Genomic DNA, 24,393 nt, shown 5'->3' on the forward strand with positions numbered 1-24,393 from the left:
CTTTTTTATCCAATCTTCTGGTTTAAGTATCTTTTCTTTCGGAATGTATAACCTGTTATTAATCTCATCTAGTGTATTTTTCTTCTCACATATTGTAATTTTCATCTCTTGAGTTCAATTTGCATCTTTTAAAAAATATAACTTCCTTGTCTGTATTTAATATGTTCAGTCTTTCCTCTAAAATTTCCAACATATGGAATACAGTCATAAAAACTTGTAAAATATATTTGTCTACAAATTTTATCATGTGTGTCAGTTCTACATTAGTTTTGATTATTTTTTTCTCTTTTTTATAGCCTATATTTTCCTACTTTATTTGGCATGCCAAGTAATTATGGATTGGATGTCAGATACTGTGAATTTTGCCTTCTTGGGTGTGGGGTATTTTTGTATTCCTATCAATATTCTGGAACTTAACTTTGCAGTTAAGTTACTTGGAAGCACTTGATCGTTGTGGGTCCGGTTTTAAATCCTTGTTAGGACCAGAGTAGAGTTCAGTCTAGGGCTAAATTTTTCCCACCGCTGAGACAAGTCCCTTCCTAATACTCTACCTGATGCCCTATGAATTATGAGGGTATTTTTTCATCTGGCTGGTAGAAATAGGCACTATTCTGGGACAGATGTGAACACCATGCACTGTTACTGTGATGGTTAATTTTATGTGTCCACAGATTTGATCTAAGATTATTCTGGTTGTTTCTGTGAATGTGTTTTTGGATGAAATTAGCATTTAAATTGGTAGAGTTTGAGTAAAGCAGATTATCCTTCATAATGTGGATAGGACTCATCCAGTCAGGTGAAGACCTTAATAGAACAAAGATTGACTTCTTTGAAGCAAGAAAGAAAGTATTCTGCCAGCAGACTGCCTTGAGCCTTGAAATGCAACTTCCCGGGTCTCCAGCCTGTTGGCCTACCCTGCTGATTTTGGATTTACCAACCCTCCACAATCCCAGGGGCCAGTTCCTTGAAATAAATCTCTCTCTGTCTTTACAGTCATGTCCTATTGGTTCTGTTTCTCTGGAGAATGCTGACTAACATAGTTCCCTCTGATAATTCCTAGTGGCTGTTTTCTCAGCGTCAGGTAGCTTCCTCACACACATGCTCTGATCAGTACTCAGCTGAAGACTCGAGGAGAATGCTCTTCAGGTGTCCAGAGTCATCGGTCTGTGTGGCTTTCCTTTCTCTGGTCCCATCTTTTGTGAGCCTCGCTGACTTGGTCCACCTATGCTCCCAGCTCTGTCCGTCAGTTCAGGCAGCCTGCCAGGCTCCCCCTGGGCTCCCGGCCCCCGAGTGCCTGGACACTCTTTTGAGGCAGGAAGCTGGAGTGATTGGTGGGCTCACCTTGTTTGTTTCCCATATTTCCTGGATCAGTGTCCCTCATTGCCTGATGTCCAGTATCTTGAACAGCATGGTTTAGTTTACTTATTAGTTGTATTACATGGGCTGAATCTGGTCCCTATTACTCCATCTTGACCAGGAGTTAAAATTCTTGGGTGCGTTTTCTTACATCTTCTTCTCTTACCCATCTGGCTTCCTCTCATTTTGCACTAGATTGATATGTACCCATTGCTTCTGCTGACCGACTGTTTCAGTTTCCTTGAGACTGTGACTTCCCATTGCTCTTTTTACCTTCTGTATGCATCTTTTCAGCTTCAGATTTTGCAGACAACCTACACATAAGTTACCCTTGTGTTAAGCACCCTCCTCTGAATGAGCTACCTGGACACTGTAAAACAGGTTCTGTGGTACAAAGCAAGAGTGAATGTGCTTGCCTTGTCTGCAGCCAGATGCTGAACAGTCTTTTTTAGGAAGAGCGATTGGATATGATGGGCCCTATGCAGAACAAAGCCCATTTTTATTTTATAGAAACAAAAGTAGATGAATAATTCAATTTACGTTTGTCACATCTTATGCCCCTCTACCATATTAGAGTGCAAGCTCCTTGAGTGCAGTGACAAGGTCTAACTATCATTGCGTTCTTTACCATCTAATACAATGCCTAGTACTTAATATCTGTTTTTGTATTTGTGGAACAAATGAGTGTACCCTCTGTCCCCAAGGGGCCCTGTCACTTTTTCCTGCCATGAACATAGCTTAACAAAGTCCTTGTTGTCCTCAGCCTTTCTCAAAATTATATGCACTCCTGGTTTCATGACTGTTTATACTGTAAATTTCACTTTAGGAGATGGTTATTTTGGGACTGCTCCACCACCTAAAAGAAGCCAAGGGTTAGGACATTTAGAGGGGAAATGCTGAGAAGTCTTTAGCCCTGCTGTGTATATCCCAAGTGTGCTTGACTATGTCTTGACAGAACTTGTCAAATTGTTGTAGTCTTACTGTCTTTTTGGAGTGCTATTTTACACTGATTTGAAGTTTCTAAGCCACATGGTTAGGCTTATGGATTTTTATTTCCACTTAAAAATGGTGAAAATGACGTGTGGGATAAACCCTAGTCTAAATTTGCTCTTAGTAGACAGGAGTAGCCTCTGATTCTAAACACCTCAACAGGGAGTTAAAATAACGTCTTGACCAAAACTGTGGGCATTGAAGAGTATTATGCATTTAAATATTTTCTTAATTTTAATCATATTGGCCCAAGTTAACTCACATTATTTGTAAAGCACTTAGCACACAGTCTGGCACAGAGCGAGTGTTCAGTAAATGTCAGCTGCTGTTGCGAAAGTATTTTTCTTTGCATCTTTCTTCTCTCGGTCTCTCTCTCTCCTGATGGTTTGATAGCACATTGTAGGCAAATGGAAGTTACCAGGAAGATTCAGAACAGTTGACATGTGCTCCTTATTTCATGCACCACGTCCCCATTTGATCTGTTTTCTAGTGTGAAGGCTGGTGTCAGGGTTGCTCTAGTTAGTGTTGCAGCCTTTCTCCTTACCTGCTCCGTGCCCTCTCCCCCGAAGCCCAGGCTTCTCTCTCATTTGTCTCAACATGGTCAGTCAGTTCCCACAGGCTCCTCAGGTGCCTAAAGCCTCAGCCTCCCTGGTAACTAGAGGATTCCATAACACTACAGTTAGCTGACATTTGTTGGCCGCTTTCTCTGGGCAAGGTAGGATACCAGTTTATATCTACTATGTCATTAATGTACACAGCACATCGATGTAGTAGATGTCAGTTTGTGACTTATGGTGTCATGTTGAGGCAATGCTACTGTCATCCCCCAGTTTTGGTGAAGGCTTAAGTGTTCTAGCCGTGTCACAGCTTTGCTACTGGATATCAGTGTAGATGTACTGTGCCCGTGGTCAAAGGGGGCTGCGGGTGCGGGAGGAGCATCTGCTCCCACAGGCAGAGTGGAGGTGATGTGACAATGAACAAGAAACACAGGGGAAGTGCCCTGGCTTTCTGTTGCTGCTGTGACAGATCACTGCCAGTTTAGTGGCTTAAAATAACAAATTTATTACCATATAGTTCTGTAGGTTAGAAATCTGACGTAGGTTTCACTGGGTTAAAATCAAGTGTTCTTTCTGGAGACTGTAGGGGAGAATCACTTTCCTTGCCTTTTCCAGTTTCTGGAGCTGCCGGCAGTCCTTGGCACATGGCCCCCTTCCATCTTCAAAGCCAGGAACGCCAGGCTGAGTAACTCTCATCCTTGCATCTCTCTGGTTCCTTCTCATCTGCCTCCCTCTTCTACCTCTAAGGACCCTGTGACTACATAAGGCCCACCAAGATAATCTAAAATAATCTTGTCATTTCAGAGCCAGCTGGTTAGCAATCTTAAGGACTTCAACAACTTTAACTCCCATTTGTCATGTATCATAACATATTTGCAATTTCCGAGAATTATGATGTGGGCATTTTTGGAAGGCCATTACTCTTCCTTAAGTTGAATCCTTGTTGGGGTCTTGTGGAATAGCCACTTTTCTCCCATTCCAGGAGATTCTCCTTATCAGTTCAACATTGGTGATCCTCACTGTTCTTACATGAAAGAACATGGAGTTTATGGTTGTGTATTTGCAATATGCTACAGCAATCACAGCAAACATTTTACTTATGTTACCTGTTTTAACTGCCACCACCAATCTTGCAATATAGTTGTTTGTTCAGTTTACATATGAGGATATATAAGCTCAGAGAGGTTAAGGAGTGGATCGAGGTTCACTTAGCTATTGTGTCTTAGTTTTCTTTGCTGCCTGGTAAATTGCCACAAACTTAGTAGCTCAAAACAATACTCATGTATTAGCTCGCAGTTCTATAGGTCAGAAGCCTGGTCATAATGGGTCTCAGCTCTCTGCTCATGTTCTCTTAAGGCAGAAATCTGGATGTTGGCTAGGATGTATTTTTTTTTTCCTGGAGACTCTGGGGAAGAATGTTTTAATAAGCTCATTCTTGTCATTGGCAAAATTAAATTCCTTGGGGTTATAGGATTGAAAATGCTGAGGGGAAGATAGCAACAGATGCCAACCTAGAATTCTGTATATCAGCTAAACTATAATTTAACAGACTGTTGGAGAATGCCTGCCTCAAAAACTTGATCCACAAATTAAATTAACAATTTAATTTCATTGTCTCAGAGATTTGTTTAGCTAAGGAGTACTGACATGGAATAAATGGAATAAATGGCTTTTTAATGGCTTTTGTTTCCTAGGCATTATACATTGGTAAGCTCCAGCACATAGGATGAATGTAAGAGAATGATAAACTTACTTTTTTGAGAAAGAAAAGAAAACAACCAAAACAACCCTTATATCCTTATCACCTTAACATAACTTTTCTCGTATTTTCATATTATCTTCCAGTTCTGAGCCACTTGCATATGTATTCCTAATAAAGATGTAATCATATTGTTCTTGCCATTTTGCCTTTTGTTTCAGCTGGGTTTGAATTTTTAGCTCTATTAGTTAGGAGCAATGTTGCACTGGATGAATTACATAACCTCTTCAAGCCTCTGCTTCCTTTTTTGTAAAATAAAAACCGTTTCATTAAATACTTACTTTTTTTTGTAAAATAATCAGAGCTCCCACAATATTTTATTGAGGGTCTAAATGCTGGGGATAGGAAGGTAAACAAATGCAGATATGGTCCCTTTCTCGGGTTTATAGGCTGGTTGGGGGTTAAAGATAATTAACTGTACAACTGTAATGCATGCCCTGAAGTAGAGGCTTATGGTCTTCTGCAAGTCTGAAACACAGGGATTTGACTGAGTTAGTTGAACCTTCCCTGAGGTAGTGATGCTTGAGCTGAAATATGAAGGAAAAAGAAGGATTAGACAAAGAGGTAAGTAAGAATGGATTGGCCTAGGGAAGAGCAGGTGTGAAGCGAGGGAGTGTGTGGTGTCTGGGTAGCTCTGAAGTCGGCATAGTTGGGCAGCAAGCAGAGCACGTGTGGGAAGCAGACTGGCATGGCACAGTGGGGACAGAATGAGCAGAACCTGAAAGAGCACTCTGGCCGCGCTCTGGAGGCCCGAATGGGTGTAGGGGGACCAGCTAGGAGATTCTGCAGGACTCTCCAGCCAGAGAGGAAGGGGCCTGGCGGAAGGGGTAGAGAGATGGAGAGGAGTGAATGGATTCCAGAGACGTTTAGCAAATTAAGATCTCGGGAGTTGGTGATGGATTGGATAGAAGGGATGAGGGGGCAGCAGTGAGTAAATCAGATGGTTCTAAAGCAGCAGTGTAATGAAAAGTGGCAGACATGGTTGCAAAACCCAAATTATATTATGTACCTACATATAGATATTATATATCCACATATAGATATATATGTAACATATAATAAATTATAAAAAAGAATGAATCGAACATATATATATATTGTTTTCTGATACTGTTGAAAAATTAATTTAAAAAAGTATATCAAGCCTTAGCTTCAGAGTATATATATTGACATGTAGATTAAAGTCAATTCTTATTATCAAGATTATTAAGATTTTTGTCAAAAAAGATAATTTATATGGATGGGAAAATGAATTAAAGTGAGACTTCTGAAAATATTTCATTAAATAAAATCTACCTTAATTGAAACTCACTGTGCAGGACTAGAAAAGGATGGTTTGCTTGGAATCAGTCACCACGTAATGGAAAAGGTGTGTTTGGGGATAATGTTTTTTCTGATAGAGGACTTAGTTGGTAAGAGACAGGGATATCATATATTTTGATTCACTTAGCAAATAATGTTTTTCAAATTTAGGTCTGACTTTACCCCTGTGATATAACTGCACTTGACATGAAGTAATTTTATATAGGACCAAGAAGACTACTTAAGAGATAAAATATAGTGTGATTTTCTTTACAAAACGTTTCACAACAGACCTGAAAACAACACATTCTCCAGTTGCCTTTCATAAATTGGCAATTCGTAAATACAAATATTTACACACATTTCGGGAACATTTCTGTAATGTAAGCCTCATGGCTTTTGATACCATCCAAATGATTCCTAAATCTAAATCTCTAGCCTGAATGGCTCCCCTTAATTTGACACTTGTATGTTCACTATTAGGAAATATTTCTGAGCTCCTACTAACTGCTGGGCAGTATGCTAGATGCTGGGATAAACAGTGTGAATACAGTAACAAGATTCCTCTCAGAGAGTTAATGTAGGAGAGAGTAAGCAAGTAAACTCACCCAGGAGTGTATCTTTCTAGAGCGGCCAGTACTTTGATGGAAAAGAGATGGTTGCAGCAGGAGAGAATAGCGTGGGAGAGGACTTCACATTTAAGTGTTCAGGAAAGGCCCTACCAAGGAAGTAACACTCAGGCTGGGACCTGAAGGATAAGGAGGCAGCCGAGTGAGGGATGTGTTGCTGAGACTGAAGCAGAAGGAATGAAGGCTTTGACATGGGAAAGAGCAGCATGTTTGAGAAGGTCAGTATGGCTGGAATGTTTGAATAAGTGAATAAAAAAAAAAATGCTGGCAATAAATCAAGGCAGTCAGATAATTGGGGAAGGGTCTTGGGGAGAGGAGGTAAATCAGAGGTGACTTGGAGTTAGATGAAGGAGTCCAGATTTATATATTAGAACAGTAGCTCTTTTTAAAACATCATCTCTTTCCCTCATGTAAATTTTGTCTGTACCATTATCTGTGAATTGATCAAGGAAATAGTTAAATACTTTCTCTAGGTAAGTATTTGAAGATTATCTGAAAGTGAAAATGCTTTCTCTGATTAATCTCGCTCAGTCATCTGATTGTAGGAGAACATTTTGTGTTGCACAGTAATTTGTGTGCTAGTCACTTCTGGCCTGGGTTATTTAATATTCACAACTAATGAGACAGTTTGTGTGCTTGAAAAAGCAGAGTGGGAAAAACTACCACAATTTTTTAGTTAACTCTCTGTTCCTGTGTAGTGTTCTCTGTGTTCAAATAGTGTTGTTTTTTAAAAAATCAGAGGTTCTTATACATGAAGACCAGTTTGATTTTCCTAATTATTTTAAATCTTACTATGATTCATTAATGTGTTATACCACCATTAATCCAATTCATCCATATTTACATTTCGCTTTATTATACCTATCTTAACTGTTATTAAATTCCTTTGACCAAAGGATTTTCTTCCTTATTTATCAAGCCTTACCCTTTTCTTAGTCTTAGTGTCTTCAGTTTTGAAGATATGTTTTTCATTGTTTCAAGAGTATTAGGTATACTTGGTAAAGCCCAGTTTTTAAGACCACTATGGTGGGCTTAGTGGTGTAGTGGAAACAGCACTAGCATTGGTGCTGAAGTTGGACAGACATGGATGTGAACCCCACCCCTGTGTTTTCTTAGCTATGCCATTTTTAGTTAGTTACAGAAATATTCCAATCTTCCTTTTCTCATCTAGAGAGTGGAGATGATCTCCTCCTCAGGGCTGACAGGGTTAAATGAGATGATGCACGTAAAGCATAGCATAATGCTTGCCACTGGGCAGGTGTTCAACTGCGCCCGTGGTCTTGGGCGGATCAGACAGCACTCCTTGGAGCTGCAGTTCAAACAGTGCGACAGACTTGCACTGCTTCTTCTACCTGGTCCCTGTGTGTCCAGGGACACATTTGTTTTTCGCTTGGCAAAGAGGAAGGTCCAAGGAGGCACAAAGCTGGCTATGGGGGTGAGGGGGCAGCAGAATGTCACACTGTCTTGACCCAGTGGCTGTTCGGCCAGGTAGGGCTGCTAAGGGAAGTCCAGGCCGGTGTTTAAGTAAAAGGTCCCAACTTTGGGGAAGAAAGTGTGGTGGGAAGCTTAACTAAAAAATGAAATGCAGGGCTGTGGCCAAGAAACCAGTTATGCATTCAAACACATTGAGAATCTGTCATGTGTCAGGCCCTATGCTAAGCCCTGAGCTCACCAAAGTGACCAAAGCACAGTGTCCTGGGAGCTGATGATGTAAAAGAGGAGCCCCACAATTCCATTACAGGGTGTAAATGCTGCCAGAGTGGTGCTAAGCAGGGATCGGGTGTGGGGATCTGAGCATGTGAAGGAGAGAGGACCATTTTACGTATCTGGTAGAGGGCTGGGGGACCGGGGTTTAAGAAACCCATGCCTGAGCCAAGAATGAAATCAATGATTTAACAATCAACAAGGATAGGAAGGTAAGTTGTGGGTCAAGTAGTGAAGAATGGGTTCTGGACTGCTGTGTTTCTGGCCATGCAAGGAACCAAAGAAGCAAGGTGATGAGACTGGTTCTGATGGTACCTGTGCGATGGTCTCTGGAGGGCTGAAGACTGCTCACAGAACAGGGAGATATTGCCTGACCCACCAGAGGACTGAAACCTTTGCCTTGCTGTATTCCCCTTGAAGTGGAAATGATTTAAACGGAGGTAGTGACTTGATAACGGTTCATATGTAACTTCTGTTGGATGAAGCCCAGGATAAGATTTGCCTACAGAGTAATTAAAATTTCTGCTGATATTATGGGATGGGAGTGAACTACTTACTTCTTACCTTGGAAATTCTAGTAGACTGCTGTGTTTGGGAACATTTTAAACTTGGCTAAGTAATCTAAATCTCAACTGGAAATCTCATCAAAAATTTTTTTTTGGTCACTGGGGGTTGCTCAGAGGATATATAAATTGGTTTATTCTGTTCACCTTATTCAGCAATGTCTGCCTGTACAGATGTAGCATCAATGTTGCCTCCAGATGCTGATATATAAGAGAGTACATAGCTCAACTGTGGGAACCAGGAGACCAGTCACTTGTTCAGATCTGGTTATTGTCAAACTATTTATCTCCTTTTGTTTAAAATGCATTGTCAAGAGGCCCATGTTTGTGATTGTCTGGGGGAAAATGCAGCTGAGAGATAAATGCTGGAGAAACTAGAGGTATTTACCATTTTTCTCTGCAGCCAAGGTTTGTCAGGTTGATTTGTTAGTAAGGATTCACTTGAGAATAAGCAGCAAACTAATTTGTATTTACATGATGATTTCAGAATAACTGTTTGAAAATTTTCTCAAGTACTGGAATTCTGGGAAAGAGGATTTATATAGGAAATAAAAGATTATTTTTATTTCTTACTATAGTTTGTTGCTATAGTTTCTATGGTTCAGGCATAACTATATCAATAAAAATTTGGAAATTGCAGATTGAAGCAGAAGGCACTCCCTGGTTGAATTATTAAAGTTTGTGAATGTAATTTAAAAACCATCAGGGGATTTAAAAATCACCATCTGATTATATCTTTCCTTTCTGATTGTTGCAAAGAGAACACTGTTATCTGATGTGTTGGGGTGATTTGTTATGCAGTGATGGATAACTGAACCAGTGAATCAGATAGCACATGATGGGCAGCTGGGGTCTTGTTAAAACATTTAGTCTCTATGGGCCTAGTAGCAAGCTAGGAGCTGTTTCTTAAAAGGTGAATAGTTATCGTCAGAGGAGGACACTGGGGGTCTTTGCTGTGGTTCTTTCATTAGAGCTTGCCAGACACTCTATGCCACATCTTATGTACCACCGACAAATGGAGCTCCCCTGGGTTTTCTGGTAACAAGCAGTAAGTGGAAAAGGTGGAGTTTGGCAAAGCTTAGACCTCCAGCAGAGACTTCTTCCCTGTTTTTCTTTTTCTTTAAATATAGTCACCATGCTGTAAATTACTTTCCCAGGACTTATTTATTTCATAACTGGATATTTGTACCCTTTGACCACTTTTACCTGTTTTGCCCACTCCTTTCCTGACTTCTGACAACCACCAATCTGTGTCTGTGTGAGTTGATTTTTAGGGTTCCACATGTTAGTGAGATCATGCAGTATTTGTCTTTGTCTACTTATTTCACTTGGCATGATACCTTCAGGTTATTTCCATGATGTCACAAATGGTGGGATCATCTTCTTTTTTACGGTTGAATAATATTCCACTGCATATATATACATATATTTATTATATTTTCTTTATCCAGTCATCCATTGATGGATACTTATGTTGTTTCCCTATCTTGGCTATTATAAATAATGCTGCAATGGCCATTGCATATATGTTTTTGAGTTAGTGTTTTCATTTTCTTCTAGTAAGTACCAAAAAGCAGAATTGCTGGATCATATGGTAGATTTGTTTTTAACTTTCTGAGGAAACTCCATACTGTTTTCCATTGTGACTGCTGCAGAGATTTCTTAAGCTCTGGGCCCACTCAAAACTAATAGCCTTAGGCCCACTTGGCAAAATGGTCAAAACAGCACACACAGATGTGGTATCAGTTCCTCAGACCTAAAAATGCTGAATTGCTTTCCAGGGCTTACAGTTCACACCTTCACCGGCAGTTTATGAGAATCCTCATTCCTTCACATCCTTACCCATGTGTGTTATTGCTATGCCTTTTAATGTTTACCAATCTATTGGATATAAAATAAAGGCTTATTGTGCTGTTATAACGCATCTTGCTAATTAGCATAAGGATGTTTTTACCTATTTATAATTTTTTCTTCTCTTTTGAGATGTGTATTTTATTCATTTTTTTATTGCATTATTTTTCTTCTAGGTTTTTTTTGGATGTTATTTACATATTTTGGGTAGACTTCTCATTTGCTTGCTTTTTTTGGCTAGAAGCAATGTTTACAGTGAAAAAAAATCTCTTGTCTTCTGGGTATTTCCTAAGCTGCTGTATTCCCTCTCTATTTGCTTCTTGACTCATTGAAGATATCAGTACACTTTTCCCAGGATTTTGTCATCTTGCCTTTTGTCCTGTGGATTGCCTGGGGAGTCGGGCAGGGGATGACTGAGGGTAAGAGAGAGTGCCCAAGGAGGAAACCTACTTTGATTCCTGGAATCTTCTATTTCTGTCTAGTCACTATTTCAGACATAGCCTTGAAGTTGTAGCCCTTCCTTTGAGCGCTGATTTTTTTTTTCATCTGGTGTTCATTTTGTTAGGTTTGGAATGGGCACGGCTCTGCATCCTGGCTTTATTCCACCATTTACAACTGAGACAACTTTTTTTTTTGAGAGGGCATATCTTATATTTATTGATCAAATGGTTGTTAACAACAATAAAATTCTGTATAGGGGACTCAATGCACAATCATTTTTCAACCCCATGCCTATTTCTCAACAGTCTCCAATCTTCCAAAGTATAACAAACAAGTTCTTACATGGTGAACAAATTCTTACTTAGTGAATAAGTTCTTACATGGTGAACAGTGCAAGGGCAGTCATCACAGAAACATTCGGTTTTGATCACGCATTATGAACTATAAACAATCAGGTCAAATATGAATATTCGTTTGATTTTTATACTTGATTTATATGTGTATCCCACATTTATACCTTTATTATTATTATTATTATTATTATTTTTAATAAAATGCTGAAGTGATAGGTAGCTGTAAGATAAAGGTAGAAAACTTAATTTAGTGTTGTAAGAGAGCAAATGTAGATGATCAGGTGTGTGCCTGTAGACTATGTGTTAATCCAAGCTATACAAGGGCAATAAAACATCCACGGATGCAGAAGATTTCTCTCAGAACGGGGGGTGAGGTTCTAAGCCTCACCTCTGTTGATCCCCAATTTCTCACCTGATGGCCCCCCTGCGACTGTGCCTGTCTTAGGTTGTTCCTCCCTTGAGGAATCTTACCCGTCTCTGGCTAACCAGTCATCTTCCGGGGCCATACAGGGAGATGTAAAGTTGGTAAGTGAGAGAGAAGCAATATTGTTTGAAAAGGTTAGCTTTTTACTTCTTTGCATATTTATGCCCTGTGGCTTCTATGCCCAGCATTTGTCTTGAGGTATCTTTAGCACTTGGAGGAATTATGATACTTGGTAAATTCAATATGAGGCACGAATTCCATTTAAGGGTTGTAATTAGGAAGGAAGAAGAAAAGCTATAGAGGTAGCAGATGGAAGAAAACATGGGAAGATTGATTATTTCTTTGATATGTCTTCTTGAAGAGTAACTTAAGCATGTATAGTTTTTAAACTACTAATTAAATTGCACACACACATTAACATAATAGGAATACAGTTACATAACCAAAGCAGATCTATAATTACCAGCCATCTCCAGTGAGGCCAAGAAAACCATTTAGGCACCCTAGGCATTTGTGAAAATTTGTCTGTGATATGATGGATGTTGTCCAACTGTACTTGAACAATCTGAGAGAAATCAGACAAATTAAAACAGCCTATTCCTGGGAACTGTTCACATCCCATATGTTCTTTTAACAGTAGATAGTCTGTAGTTGTAAGATTTTGGAGCGCTAGAACTTGCACTTCTCCTAATTCTTGGTTGAGTTCCAACAGTGTAGATCCAGTCAAATTTGTTGTTTTACTGTATGCACAGGCCAGCTTAGATATCTCCTTCTTCATTCCAATGGCAAGTCCAGGAACCGGTGGGGTGAATGCAGCTACAACTGCAGCATCACCTGGATCTTTGTTGAGGTTTTTTGATGATCATCTTCTGGTATGACTCTTCCAGAGAGTGCTGATGTTGGAAGTTCTTCTTCATCTTAGTTCATTTTCTGGGTAGCCAAATTAGGCTTTGATCCTCTGTATAAATACAAACAGACCCTTTGCCCACACTTTGATCTGCCCTTTATACCATTGTGTAGAACTCACTGGAGGTCACCACACAGTAACTACTTTATTTTTTTTTCTGAGAGAAAGGAATATTATCAGAAAAGTGTACCTCCATAGCCGATCATCTGACACACTTTAAGTGATCAAAGTTAAGGATATTTAAAGCATGCATTAATCGTTGATTTACAGTTAGTTTTATCCTATCATGGAGTAATCACTGTTTTCTTTTTTTTTTTTTTGTTATCTTTAATCTATATAACATGAAGAATATTATGTTTACTAGGCTCTCCCCTATACCAGGTCCCCGCAATAAACCCCTTTAGAGTCACTGTCCATCAGCATAGCTAAATGTTGTAGAATCACTACTTGTCTTCTCTGTGTTGTACTCCCCTCCCCTTTCTCCCACCCCACCCTATGCATGCTGATCTTAATACCCCCCTTATTCCTCCCCCCCTTATCCCTCCCTACCCATCCATCCTCCCCAGTCCCTTTCCCTTTGGTACCTGTTAGTCCATTCTTGGGTTCTGTGATTCCGCTGCTGTTTTGTTCCTTCAGTTTTTCCTTTGTTCTTATACTCCACAGATGAGTGAAATCATTTGGTATTTCTCTTTCTCTGCTTGGCTTATTTCACTGAGCATAATACCCTCCAGCTCCATCCATGTTGCTGCAAATGGTAGGATTTGCCCTCTTCTTATGGCTGAGTAGTATTCCATTGTGTATATGTACCACATCTTCTTTATCCATTCATCTATTGATGGACATTTAGGTTGCTTCCAATTCTTGGCTATTGTAAATAGTGCTGCAATAAACATAGGGGTGCATCTGTCTTTCTCAAACTTGATTGCTGCGTTCTTAGGGTAAATTCCTAGGAGTGGAATTCCTGGGTCAAATGGTAAGTCTGTTTTGAGCATTTTGATGTACCTCCATACTGCTTTCCACAATGGTTGAACTAACTTACATTCCCACCAGCAGTGTAGGAGAGTTCCCCTTTCTCCACAGCCTCGCCAACATTTGTTGTTGTTTGTCTTTTGGATGGCAGCCATCCTTACTGGTGTGAGGTGATACCTCATTGTAGTTTTAATTTGCATTTCTCTGATAATTAGCGATGTGGAGCATCTTTTCATGTGTCTGTTGGCCATCTGTATTTCTTTTTTGGAGAACTGTCTGTTCAGTTCCTCTGCCCATTTTTTAAGTGGATTGTTTGTTTTTTGTTTGTTGAGGTGGGTGAGCTCTTTATATATTTTGGACGTCAAGCCTTTATCGGATCTGTCATTTTCAAATATATTCTCCCAGACTGTAGGATTCCTTTTTGTTCTATTGATGGTGTCTTTTGCTGTATAGAAACTTTTCAGCTTAATATAGTCCCACTTCTTCATTCTTGCTGTTGTTTTCCTTGCCTGGGGAGATATGTTCAAGAAGAGGTCACTCATGTTTATGTCTAGGAGGTTTTTGCCTATGTTTTTTTCCACGAGTTTAATGGTTTCATGGCTTACATTCAGGTCTTTGATCCATTTTGAATTTACTTTTGTATATGGGGTTAGACAATGGTCCAGTTTCATTCTCCTACATGTAGCTGTCCAGTTTTGCCAGTACCATCTGTTGAAGAGACTGTCATTTCGCCATTGTATGTCCATGGCTCCTTTATCAAATATTAATTGACCATATATATTTGGGTTAATGTCTGGAGTCTCTAGTCTGTTCCACTGGTCTGTGGCTCTGTTCTTGTGCCAGTACCAAACTGTTTTGATTACTATGGCTTTACAGTAGAGCTTGAAATTGGGGAGTGAGATCCCCCCTACTTTATTCTTCTTTCTCAGGATTGCTTTGGCTATTCGGGGTCTTTGGTGTTTCCATATGAATTTTTGAATTATTTGTTCCAGTTCATTGAAGAATGTTGCTGGTAGTTTCATAGGGATTGCATCAAATCTGTATATTGCTTTGGGCAGGATGGCCATTTTGACGATATTATTTCTTCCTAGCCACGAGTATGGGATGAGTTTCCATTTGTTAGTGTCCCCTTTAATTTCTCTTAAGAGTGGCTTGTAGTTTTCAGAGTATAGGTCATTCACTTCTTTGGTTAGATTTATTCCCAGGTATTTTATTCTTTTTGATGCAATTCTGAATGGAATTGTTTTCCTGATTTCTCTTTCTATTGGTTCATTGTTAGTGTATAGGAAAGCTATAGATTTCTGTGTGTTAATTTTGTATCCTGCAACCTTGCTGTATTCCGATATCAGTTCTAGTAGTTTTGGGGTGGAGTCTTTAGGGTTTTTTATGTACAATATCATGTCATCTGCAAATAGTGACAGTTTAACTTCTTCTTTACCAATCTGGATTCCTTGTATTTCTTTGTTTTGTCTGATTGCCATGGCTAGGACCTCCAGTACTATGTTAAATAACAGTGGGGAGAGTCGGCATCCCTGTCTAGTTCCCGATCTCAGAAGAAAAGCTTTCAGCTTCTTGCTGTTCAGTATAATGTTGGCTTTGGGTTTATCATATACCTTTATTATGTTGAGGTACTTGCCCTCTATTCCCATTTTGCTGAGAGTTTTTATCATGAATGGTTGTTGAATTTTGTCAAATGCTTTTTCAGCATCTATGGAGATGATCATGTGGTTTTTGTCTTTCTTTTTGTTGATGTGGTGGATGATGTTGATGGATTTTGTAATGTTGTACCATCCTTGCATTCCTGAGATGAATCCCACTTGATCATGGTATATGATCCTTTTGATGTATTTTTGAATTCGGTTTGCTAATATTTTGTTGAGTATTTTTGCATCTACGTTCATCAGGGATATTGGTCTGTAATTTTCTTTTTTGGTGGGGTTTTTGCCTGGTTTTGGTATTAGGGTGATGTTGGCTTCATAGAATGACTTTGGGAGTATTCCCTCCTCTTCTATTTTTTGGAAAACTTTAAGAAGAATGGGTATTATGTCTTCTCTGTGTGTCTGATGAAATTCCGAGGTAAATCCGTCCGGCCTGTGTGTTTTGTTCTTGGGTCGTTTTTTGATTACCATTTCAATTTCTTTGCTCGTAATTGGTTTGTTTAACTTTTGTGTTTCTTCATTGGTCAGTCTTGGAAGGTTGTATTTTTTTAGGAAGTTGTCCATTTCTTCTAGGTTATCCAGCTTGTTGGCATACAGGTTTTCATAGTAGTCTTTAGTAATTCTTTGTATTTCTGTGGAGTCTGTCGTGATTTTTCTGTTCTCATTTGTGGTTCTGTTGATTTGTGTTGATTCTCTTTTTCTCTTAATAAGTTTGGCTAGAGGCTTGTCTATTTTGTTTATTTTCTCAAAGAACCAGCTCTTGGTTTCATTGATTTTTGCTATTGTTTTATTCTTTTCAATTTTATTTATTTCTTCTCTGATCTTTATTATGTCCCTCCTTCTGCTGACTTTAGGCCTTATTTGTTCTTCTTTTTCCAATCTTGATAATTGAGATGTTAGACTATTCATTTGGGATTGTTCTTATATCTTCAAGTGTGCCTGGATCGCTATATACTTTCCTCTTAAGACTGCTTTTGCTGCGTCCCACAGAAGTTGGGGCTTTGTGTTATTGTTGTCATTTGTTTCTATATATTCCCTTATCTCTATTTTAATTTGTTCGTTGATCCATTGATTTTTTAGGAGCATATTATTAAGCCTCCATGTGTTTGTGAGCCTTTTTGTTTTCTTTGTAGAATTTATTTCTAGTTTTATACCTTTGTGGTCTGAAAAGTTGGTTGGTAGAATTTCAATATTTTGGATTTTGCTGAGGCTCTTTTTGTGGCCTAGTATGTGGTCTATTCTGGAGAATGTTCCATGTGCACTTGAGAAGAATGTATATCCTGTTGCTTTTGGATGTAGAGTTCCATAGATGTCTTTTAGGTCCATCTGCTCTACTGTGTTGTTCAGTGCTTCCGTGTCCTTACTTATTTTCTGCCTGGTGGATCTATCCTTTGGGGTGAGTGGTGTGTTGAAGCCTCCTAGAATGAATGCACTGCAGTCTATTTCCCCCTTTAGTTCTGTTAGTATTTGTTTCACATATGCTGGTGCTCCTGTGTTGGGTGCATATATATTTAGAATGGTTATATCCTCTTGTTGGACGAAGCCCTTTATCATTATGTAGTGTCCTTCTTTATCTCTTGTTACTTTCTTTGTTTTGAAATCTATTTTGTCAGATATTAGTACTGCAACACCTGCTTTCATCTCGCTGTTGTTTGCCTGAAATATGTTTTTCCATCCCTTGACTTTTAGTCTTTGCATGTCTTTGGGTTTGAGGTGAGTTTCTTGTAAGCAGCATATAGATGGGTCTTGCTTTTTAATCCATTCTATTACTCTGTGTCTTTTGATTGGTGCATTCAGTCCATTTACATTAAGGGTGAGTATTGAAAGATATGTACTTATTGCCATTGCAGGCTTTAAATTCGTGGTTACCAAAGGTTCAAGGTTAGCCTCTTTAGTATCTTACTGCCTAACTTAGCTCGCTAATTGAGATGCTGTATACACTGTCTGGAGATTCTTTTCTTCTCTCCCTTCTTATTCCTCCTCCTCCATTTTTCATATGTTGGGTGTTTTGTTCTGTGCTCTTTCTAGGAGTGCTCCCATCTAGAGCAGTCCCTGTAAGATGTCCTGTAGAGGTGGTTTGTGGGAAGCAAATTCCGTCAGCTTTTGCTTGTCTTGGAATTGTTTAATCCCGCCATCATATTTAAATGATAGTCGTGCTGGATACAGTATTCTTGGTTCAAGGCCGTTCTGTTCCATTGCATTAAATATATCATGCCATTCTCTTCTGGCCTGTAGGGTTTCTGTCGAGAAGTCTGACGTTAGCCTGATGGGTTTTCCTTTATAGGTGACCTTTTTCTCTCTAGCTGCCTTTAAAACTCTTTCTTTGTGCTTGATCTTTGCCATTTTAATTATTATGTGTCTTGGTGTTGTCCTCCTTGGATCCTTTCTGTTGGGGGTTCTGTGTATTTCCGTGGTCTGTTCGATTATTTCCTCCCCCAGTTTGGGGAAGTTTTCAGCAATTATTTCTTCCAAGATACTTTCCATCCCTTTTCCTCTTCCTCTCTTTTCTTCTTCTGGTACCCCTATAATACAGATATTGTTCCTTTTGGATTGGTCACACAGTTCTCTTAGTATTGTTTCATTCCTGGAGATCCTTTTGTCTCTCTCTATGTCAGCTTCTATGCGTTCCTGTTCTCTGGTTTCAATTCCATCAATGGCATCTTGCATCCTATCCATTCTGCTTATAAACTCTTCCAGAGTTTGTTTCATTTCTGTAATCTCCTTTCTGGCATCTGTGATCTCCCTCCTGACTTCATCCCATATCTCTTGCTTATTTCTCTGCATCTCTGTCAGCATGTTTATGATTTTTATTTTGAATTCTTTTTCAGGAAGACTGGTTAGGTCTTTCTCCTTCTCTGGAGTCTCTGTTATCTTGGTGTGCCTGTAATTTTGTCTTTTCATGGTGAGAGGAATAGTTTGCAGAGCTGGGACAAGTGACGGCTGGAAGAACTTCCCTTCTTGTTGGTTTGTGGTCCTCCTCTCCTGGGAGAACAGCGGCCTCTAGTGGCTTGTGCTGGGCAGCTGCGGGCAGACAGGGCTTCTGCTTCCTGCCCGGCTGCTATGGAGTTAATCTCCGCTGTTGCTGTGGGCATGGCCTGACTTGGGCTACTGCTCCAAAGTGGTGGAGTCGTGTTGGAGGGGGAGTGGCCGGGAGGCTATTTATCTCCTTAAGGGGCCTCTGTGCTCCCTGCAGCCCAGTTGATCAGGGTGCCCAGAGATCCCCGGATTCCCTACCTCTGGATTAAGTGTCTTGCCCTGCCCCTTTAAGACTTCCAAAAAGCACCCGCCAAAACAAAACAACAATCTCAAAAAAAAAAAAAATTTTTTTTAAATAAAAAAAAAAACAAAAAATCGCCACTCGTTTTTCTTTATTCCCTGGTGCCAGCCTCAGGCATCTGCTCACCAGTCTAGGTGCCCTGTTTCCCTAGTATTGGGGTCCCTATCCCTTTAAGACTTCCAAAAAGCACCTGCCAAAACAAAACAACAATCACAAAAAAAAAAAAAAATTTTTTTTAAATAAAAAAAAAAAACAAAAAATCGCCACTCGTTTTTCTTTCTTCCCTGGTGCCAGCCTCAGGCATCTGCTCACTGGTCTAGGTGCCCTGTTTCCTTAGTATTGGGGTCCCTATCCCTTTAAGACTTCCAAAAAGCGCTGGCCAAAAAAAAAAATGGCTGCTCACTTTTCTTTTGTTTTCCAGCGCCAGCCTCCGATACCCGCTCGCTGGTCTTGCTGCCCTGTTTCCCTAGTATTGGGGTCCCTGTCGCCTTAAGACTTCCAAAAAGTGCTCGCCAAAACAAAACAACAAAAGAAAAAAAGAAAAAAAAAGAAATGGCCGCTCGCTTTTCTTATGTCCTCCGGCTCCAGGCCTCCGGTACCCGCTCACCATTCTTGCTGCCCTGTTTCCCTAGAATCCAGGGCCCCGCGCACACACTGTGTCTGCGCTCTGGTCCGGATGGCTGGGGCTGGGTGTTCGGCAGTCCTGGGCTCCGTCTCCCTCCCGCTCTGCCTACTCTTCTCCCGCTGGGAGCTGGGGGGAGGGGCGCTCGGCTCCCGCGGGGCCGGGGCTTGTATCTTACCCCCTTTGGGAGGCGCTGGGTTCTCGCAGGTGTGGATGTGGTCTGGCTGTTATCCTGTGTCGTCTGGTCTCTATTCTAGGAAGAGTTGTCTTTGTTATATTTTCATAGATATATGTGGTTTTGGGAGGAGATTTCTGCTGCTCTACTCACACCACCATCTTGGCTCCCTTCGTTGAGACAACTTTTTAAGGCTGCTCCTGATGTCCATTTTAAACTGATTTCTCAGGATAACAATGATTGGGAGAAGAGATTATTTTTAGCCTGACTGTTTCTCTGGGGTGATCCTGACCATTAATGCAAAACCCTGTCTGAAGATGTAGGGTGGAGGTGTGGAGGTGGATTTCACACACCACGGACTGGACCATGTAAAAGTGAAGCCTCTCCCTTCCCCCATAACTGAAAGATGTACTCTGAGGCCCTATTCTGTCTGAGGCAGAAATCTTACCCCAATAATTGAGAAATGAACTCAATCACTTCTGACATTTTTCTCACACATTTCAAGTTTAAACTCAATCAAATCTAAGGTTTTCAACACCTCTCTCCACAACTTTCTTGCTCCTGGAGTTGCTGTTGAGCTTGGCTCAGGGAGAGGCGTGAATGCCATCGCAAATAGGTGGGAGGCTTCTGTGCGAGTGAACTGTGTCCAGGTCTTTGCTTCTGTCCCCTGAGGAAGCGCTTGTCCTGCTGAGCCTTCGGTGTCCCCTCTGTGCTGGCATCCACAGATTTGTTTCCCACGTTCCCTCCAGTGCTCAGCTTCAGGGTCCAATACTGTGTCCTCTCAGTCCTGGCTGTGTGAGCTAGTTTTCTATTGCTGCATAACAAATAATCACAAACCTAGGTGCATAAAACAACACCCCTATGTTATTCCTCAATTTATATGGGTCAGAAGTCTGGGCACAGTTTAGCTGGGCCCACTGCCCACTGTCTTACAAGGCTGAAATCAAGAGGTTGGCCAGGTGGTATTCTCACCTGGAGGTTCTGGGGAAGCATCTGCTTCTCAGCTCACTCAGGCTTTTGGCAGAATTCATTTCCTTGTGTTTCTATGACTGATGTCCTTATTTTCTTGCTGGCTGCTAGCCCAGGGTCACTCTCAGCTAGTGCTGCCCTCAGATCCTTGCCATATGGTCCCTTCAAAGGCCCTCCTCACAACATGGCCATTTGCTTCCTCCAATAGTGATCTCTTTTGCTTCTAATCTCTCCCTACTGCAAAGGCCTTTTAAGGGGCTAACCTGTTTAGGTTAGCCCACCCCAGATAAAAATTCCTCTTGGTTTAGCGCAAGGTAAATCCAAATCTATTGCGTAAATGGCAGGACTTCAGCCCTGTAAGCTTAAAAGCTAAAAATTAACTTTTTTGTTCCTATTTGCATTTCAACTACATCTAGCTTTCCTAGAGCAGCAGAGGCCAGGACTGGCTTAAAGAGGCATGGGAGCTACGGGGTAACAGAGGGATTGCAGGCTATCTCACAGCTCCCCTTTCCCTGTTATGTATGGCTTAATACTTCATCTACAACTTGCCAGAGTAGTTTCCAAAAATGTCTAGGTTTTCTGAATCATCCTGAGAATCGGATTAGTTCTGTGTTAATTTTTTTTTATACTCATCTACTGTATTCTTTATTTATGAACTCTTTCCTCCTTTTCTGAGCAGGTGGAAACCCCAGAGAAGGGCAAGTTGAAACAGTTCTAGAAATTAACAAAATGTTAATTAAGTTTCCCCTTGCTGAGGGGAAAGCTGAACTTGGCAGTGTTTCAGAGGAAACAAAGGACTTGTGCTTATACTAATTAAGAGTGTTATTCATGTGAAATAATTGGAAGTCAATGTAAACCCCAAAGTTTAGTAAATATGAAGGATGGTACTGGGTTGGCATAAAAGTACATGGGTATACCAGGATAAGGGGAATAAGGGGCATTACAATTAGCACACCTAATGTATAGGGGCACAGGGAAGGCAGTATAGCACAGAGAAGACAAGTAGTGACTCTATTGCATTTTACTACACTGATGGACAGTGACTGTAATGGGGTATATGGTGGGGACTTGATAATGGGGGAATCTATAACCACAATGGTGCTCATGTAATTGTATATTAATGATAACAAAGAAAAAAGTACATAAGTATAAGGATATGTTGAAAAAGCAGTTGGTATTTCTTGCCAGAACAATTATGTTAGGATGATTTTACGATCAGCTATTAACCACCATTTCTCCCCATTCTCATCCCTCAATACCCAGTCTTGATTATCACATAAATGATTTGGTAATCTTGTAGCATTAATGCAACTCATGGAAACATTTCAAAAGAGAACACAGTGACCTTGATTGGCCTGCTTCCTCAAAGCCATATGGGGACATTGTTAGGGGGCTAATTCACCCGGCAGAGCTGGGTATTTTTCTTCTTCTCTTCCCATTTTCTATCTTGCTGATTGCTGCCTTCATGTTCTTTTGTCCCATATCCAAAGACATAGGTTTTTTCCAGATGATCTCACCGCCACATAGCTCATTTCAGAATGCTCATTTCCTCCTTATTTTTAAACTACTTAAAAAAAATGTTTATCTTTGCTTTACCTGGATAGTATTACTTTTTTGGTGAAGAGCTCATTTTTATCCTCATATGCCTAGCATCCAACATGAATACCTGGAGCATAGTAGCTACTGATATTGTTGATGATATGAGTACATCAATGAACTATTTATCTGCTTACCTATCTATCTATATCCTCTCTAGCAGTGACCACTTCAAAGATAACGACCTCTTTTATCCGTTTTTGGATCCCTGTCATGCCGGGGTTCTTGTTCACAAAGTCGAAGAATGAGCTTCACAAACATTCAAGGTAGGAGAGCAAGGTACAGGCTTTTATTTAGAAATAAAGTAAGAGGAAAGAGCTCCTGGCTCAAGCCAGGAGGGGACAAGAGAGCCCGTAGTGGTGTGTTGTCTAGGGGGTTTTATAGGCAGTTGAGGATTTTTCAAGAACATCAAAAAAGGCTTAGGGTATCACCTGCCCTGTCCTCAAGGTGGGCTGGGTCATAGTCTGATTGCCAGGGCTGACAGTGAAGTCACAGGTTATGCTGATACCCTTGCAGAACACTCAAACATTCCAGGCCAAGTTGCTCCTGGCCTTTTGACCTTTAACTGATCTCACTGAAGATGTCTGTATTCTTAGTCTGGTATCTTTCCCTAGAGAATTAGTATGACCTTGACTTTGCATAATGCTTAGCACAGAGTTTCAATAGGGACTTCTTTGCCCATTGTTACATTGCTCTGACTGTAAATATTCCGCCCAGCTTTCCCCCCCACCGGAGGCCCTCACCCTACTCTGACTAAACCCAAGGTCGCTGTCTCACCTAGAACCCAACACATTACCTGGCACATGGTAGGTCCTCAAGCAAAGTTTATTGAATAAATGGGTAATAACCAGGGGTTTACTGATGTATCTCATTATACTGCAAAAGCATAATGAGCTCTGATATTATAATTTCAGAATGTACTATGGTAGAAGTAGGTAAGGAAAGGATGCCAAATTGGTCTTCAAACAATCACTGGGAATTTGGACAGAACAGGGATGCAATGAGGATTAATTTTTAAGAGACTATAGGTAAGTGTTCTCTTTATGCAATCTTTACAAAGTCAAGCACATTACTGATTCAAGGCAGAAAACAAATACATCCTCTTTTTCCTTGAGATGAGATACAGACTTTAAATGCTCTCTTGAAAAATCATTATAAAATCATTTCAACCAGATGGCCACAGGGAGTCAAAATGCAGGCTGATGTCTGAGTCAGACAGTTGGAATAATTTTCCTTAGCAGTACCACTTGTGCTACTGAAGATTTGGTAAATACCTCAGAGCACATCCATTTATTCCCTGAGTGGATGACCTTGATTTGCTTCAGCCAAAAGTGAGTAAAGAAATGATGAAAAACAGAGACTTTTTCTCAGGAGTATGCTCAGGTTTGAAAGTAATATGATCTTCTTTCTGTGTTTTCCTCCAAATTTTCCAAGCTCTTTACTCTTTCCTCCACCTTTGACTATAGAGTCCTATATATTTTAATTATTTGGATATTGTCATTTTTCCTGACGTTAACCTTACAGAATCTAATTTTCTGTGATATTTCTAAATTAACTAAGGTGTAATTAGTTTGATTCAATGTATGCCCCATTTTTCTTTTTTTAAAAATTGATTTGGCATTTATATACATTACAAAATACTTACCATTATAAGTGTAGTTACCATTTAGCACCATATTATTACATATTATTACATATTATTACAATATTAATGACTATATTCCCCATGTTGTACCTTTCATCCCCATGACTTATTTATTTTATAAATGAAAGTCTGTACTTCTTAATCCCCTTCACCTGTTTCACCCACCCACTTTTCTTTCCCCTCTGGCAACCACTAGTTTGTTCTCGTATTTATGAGTCTTTGTTTCTGGGTTGTTTATTTGTTCATTTGATTTGTTGTTTAGATACCACAATAATTGAAATCAAATTGTAGTTGTTTTTCTCTGTCTTATTTCACTTAGCATAATACCCTCTGGGTCCATCCATGTTGTCACAAATGGCGGATTTCATTCTTTTTTTATGGCTGAATAATAGTCCATTATGTATATGTTTCACATCTTCTTAATTCATTTATCTACTGATGGACACTTAGTTTGCTTCCATAACTTGGCTATTATAAATAATGTGGCCATAAACATAGGGGTGCATGTATCTTTTTGAATTAAGGTTTTTGTTTTCTTCAGGGAAATGACCTAAAAGTGGAGTTACTAAAGTGTATGGTATTTTTATTTTTAATTTTTTAAGGAAACTCCACAGTCTTCCTTAGTGGCTATACCAGCTTACAGTCC

The 24,393-nt window shown here is 40.0% G+C and overlaps 1 long non-coding RNA gene across 1 annotated transcript in view; it reads left to right on the forward strand.

Annotated features, from left to right (window-relative positions):
* The first annotated feature begins 6,493 nt into the window (after window positions 1-6,493).
* LOC118914917 (uncharacterized) overlaps window positions 6,494-24,393 on the forward strand; it is a 44,637-nt gene continuing 26,737 nt past the window's right edge. The window contains exon 1 of the long non-coding RNA XR_005025800.2: window positions 6,494-6,811. This is a non-coding gene — a long non-coding RNA (uncharacterized LOC118914917). The remainder of the gene's footprint in view (window positions 6,812-24,393) is intronic.

The sequence above is a fragment of the Manis pentadactyla genome, chromosome 4, assembly GCF_030020395.1.
Source record: "Manis pentadactyla isolate mManPen7 chromosome 4, mManPen7.hap1, whole genome shotgun sequence".
NCBI lineage: Eukaryota > Metazoa > Chordata > Mammalia > Pholidota > Manidae > Manis > Manis pentadactyla.